Raw genomic sequence first — 4,007 nt, 5'->3', positions numbered from 1 at the left:
TGCTAAAATGCACTATTGTGTGTGCAGTCTGAAATTTGAGTTGGTTGAAGGCTAACTAAAACCAGTGGGACCAATCATAGTACAACCAAAAACTTTTGGACCTGGACCTGATGAACCACTCGTTTCAAAGCGTCCCTATGTAGGTCCTGATGTGCAATTTTGGCATGATATATTTTTTTTGACGAATTTGGCATGATATTTTAATTTTGAAATATAGAGCGCAGTATTGCTGATGATTTTAGACAGAGATTTATTGTCCAAATGTAGAGCAATCTGAACGTCCACATAGTACAAAAGGTAAGACCTAATAAGAGAAATTAACTTTAGCACAACACGATATGGGATAGAAACCTAATCCTAAAAAGGAGAAAAAACCATCACTGAATAATCATAGGAATAGAAGAAATAGGTTCAGACCAAGTTACAAAACTCTCTATGAGTTGGGCTACATAAAAGATCCTATTCTAAAATGGATGTAGGCTCAACTAAAGCCCAATGCAGGTTGAACTCTATGGAATCTAAGCCTCACTACCCTCTTAGAGGGTTACAAGGAATTTTTGGCCGGCCAAAGAGTTTCAAGTTTGGGTTAAACCATAGGTGAAAGATAGCCTAAACAAGCTAGGCCTAACAGAAGGCCCCATATAGATTCAGCTTAGGGGTTTATGACAGATTGATTGATGGACCTAAGCTAAACTTATAAGATTGAACCTAAACCAAAGCCTAAAGTGAAGAAATTGGGTTCAACTAAGCCCTTAACCCACTGCGCTCACCTCTACATTCATAGCTTTAACCCTAACAGGTCACTTCACTCGCTTTCGAGATGGATTAACTCAGAAAATAAGATGTTTTGTCGAAGAATAAGAACCTTCTATTTATTATCATTATCAAAGACCATCTCCGGTTCTTGGAGTGGGAGTAGGGTCTATGTTGAACATCTTCCTCTACCTGCTAACAAAAACCCTGTCAATGAGAGAAGAGGATTTACCACCTTCTGATAAACCTTATCTTGCAGGTGACGAGCTTGACCCCAATATAGGTGTCGGGGCTAAAGTCATTTCGTATGTGATCAATGGGGAGGAGCGAACGGGATTAATTGGTTTGGTGTTCCCCTCATTTAGTTTAGGGACACAAGTTTGATTCCCATAAGGGATACCATCATGCAGTAGCTGGAGACAAGGGACTGGAACTCTTTTAAGGAATCCTCCTCTAAGGCGACCCTTTCTATCGTATCATGCCACGTGATATCTGATCTTGGTGGACCTGCTAAGAAAGAAGTTCAGCCTTTACCTGAGAAGATGACCAACTTTGCATGTATGTAACGGTGGGTGTGGAGAACTATCCTATCGTCGCGTAAGGACAAGGCGCATTAGCCTATCTATAGTAAGCCTAGTTTTGGAGTTTTCCGTAACCACTAATAAAACGTTGGTTGGTAGAGGAATAAGTGCCACCAAAATGTTTAACTCATCTGGTAGTCCCTGTTTCTGGTGTTCCAGTCACCTTTCAATGGCTCCCTTAATGTATGTGACAGGAAGTGTCTAAAGAAGGGGGCTACTCCCCAAAAATGCTCGTTCGTTTGTCGTTGGAGGAATTGTTGCCTAATTGGTTCCTCTATCCTTCCCTCGGGTGGGCTAATTCTCACATAGTTGTTCAACAACTGGAGCTACGAGTCCATGTTGTTAACATCCGATATTCTTGTACATATCTTTCTTACTCAAATACCCCTTACAATGATACAAAAGAATAAAGAATGAGAGAACATATACAATACACATGCGCTATCACCGGGCCCCGAATCTTTGGATTTCTTTTATGGATGCCCAGAAGGGGAAGAACCCCGTCTTCATTGGACCAGGAGGAAGGAGAAAAGGGGGTCATAACCCAGCTTCATGGACTTGTAGCATTCAGCTTGTGGTAGTCCGGTTTGATCTTGTTGATTTTACACTTAGAAGTCGATTCGATGAAAATACGTGTAATAAAAAACAAGATGCATCCTCCTTGCAATATTAAGGAGTAACGAAACTTACAGGGGCTCAACCCTTGAGAAGATTTATCTCACAAGCTAGCATTCGATGTGCATCCATGACTTCTCAATCAAGAAGAATGCGAAGTTCGAATGGACTGACAAGTGCAAGGAAGACTGAATACTGCTAAAAAGGTACCTCATTCATACGTTGATGACCTCCAATCCCTGGAAGGCCACTACTCCTTTATGTGTCTATCACTGACACCGCAATGGAACTTTGGCACAACATGACGACACTGGAAATAAAGGGAAACTACTCGACTCACTAAAATAGTTGCTAACTGCCTTAGCTACCCCAGTAGAGTTAGCTGCTAGAACCGAGCTACAGAAATGCCAACTGTCTTTGCTGCCTTAAAGCAAGCTGCTAAGACAAGGCTAGCAACAGAGGTATGCCATAAGGAGAGGGGGCATCCCATCTGTAGGGTCCAGAGCAGAGCGAGATCATGCCAAAGGGGTTTTGTCATTTTGATTCATTTATATACAGAGTAGCGGGAACTACCAACATTCTGAAAGCTTAACTACTGTTTCCTAACTAATAGTGGGGGCGAACTCCCTATCTTGGTCGAAGTCCTAAAGGGCTGAGTTATGGTAGTCCTAGGTCTAGAAGACGTAGGCTTGCTGATGGAACTGCATAGTAAATAGGAACCAAGTGCTGGTGGTCGGAGCGTGGGGAACTCAGGCCGCTGGTAGTAGAGGAGAGGCTCAAAACCCATTTCATGGCTCATACTAGATGATATGGCCGGGAAAGGTTGCTCAGTATCTTACTTAAATTACTTAAAAAGGAGATCTTGCTTGAGGGCTTAGTCTGACCAATCCAGTAAAGGGGCGGCGTGCAGTCTTCCTCCGTTCCCGCTTTGAATCAAATAGCAAAGAATGACCTCCATTCTCTTATTTATAAAGAACTGCATTTCATTCCTTGCCGAGCGGTGAGAGCACGAAGCCCTTTTTCTTCGCTCTGATGGTAGCCAGATCCTGAGTCCATCTCTGAACAAAAGAAAAAGAAAATACAACTACAATAGTGTACTCACTTGGTAACTCATCGACTTGAATAATCAAGTAGTGAGTACTGATGTGCCACGAACTTGATGCGAAAGCACAATGTCCACCATTCTTCCAACTAGCACCTGTCGTGCATTTTTTTGGACTGGGACTCTGCTTAAAATAGTCCATGTCTATTTGTTATTCGAATTTTCTCTCCAGTTCCATGTTCTGCATCATTGGTTGCTCTCGGGAGACCTTGATGACTTGGTTGAATCTCTTCTCACAGTCGGGCATGTATTCTATTCTTTCTATAAGGAAGAAATCCATTATGTAAATCGTGTTGTCACTGGTCTTGTCATTACTGATTCCCATTTCTGCTTCTTTTCTTTCTTCGTACTAAATGGGAAGGAATTGATTGGGTTCATCTGGGAATCTGTGTAAACCCTGTCAGCTACATGTTGAGTGAGATTGATTAATGGCTGCCTTAGGATCACACGCACCTCAATCTGGAAGCTATCAACATTTCTCCTAAGTCCTTTACCAATAGAAGACAATGGAGTCCATGGTTAGCAAGCATCAACATTAAGCCTACACAAACCTTCGATTCTGATGAGGAGAATAGAATAATTCAAATAAAGATTGACTTCCTCTTCCAATGGCCATCCTTTGAACTCCCTTATTGCAGATCAAAAGAATTTCGTTAAAGTCAATCATGACTGCTTGCATCATCCGTAGAGAAAGACAGATCAAATTCCATACTTCTTGAAGTAACTACAAAAGAGTACTGCTTTCTGCTATAGGAGTAGGAAGATGACAGTCCTTTACCAGTTTCAGCTCATGGGTCTCGTGGGGAAGACCTGTTGTTTGTTGATATTGAAGCACTAGTAGCATTTTGCTGCTCCAACGATCCACTGTATTACTCCTAACACTTTGGCTTCACTATTTTCACCTGCGGTGGATTCTGATGCCGCATCAGTCAAGAAAAAACTAACTAACAGGGATA

The sequence above is a fragment of the Nuphar pumila genome, chromosome 3 (genome assembly GCF_984573655.1).
Source record: "Nuphar pumila chromosome 3, dmNupPumi1.hap1.1, whole genome shotgun sequence".
Classification (NCBI taxonomy): domain Eukaryota; kingdom Viridiplantae; phylum Streptophyta; class Magnoliopsida; order Nymphaeales; family Nymphaeaceae; genus Nuphar; species Nuphar pumila.
This window is presented reverse-complemented; position numbering follows the sequence as displayed.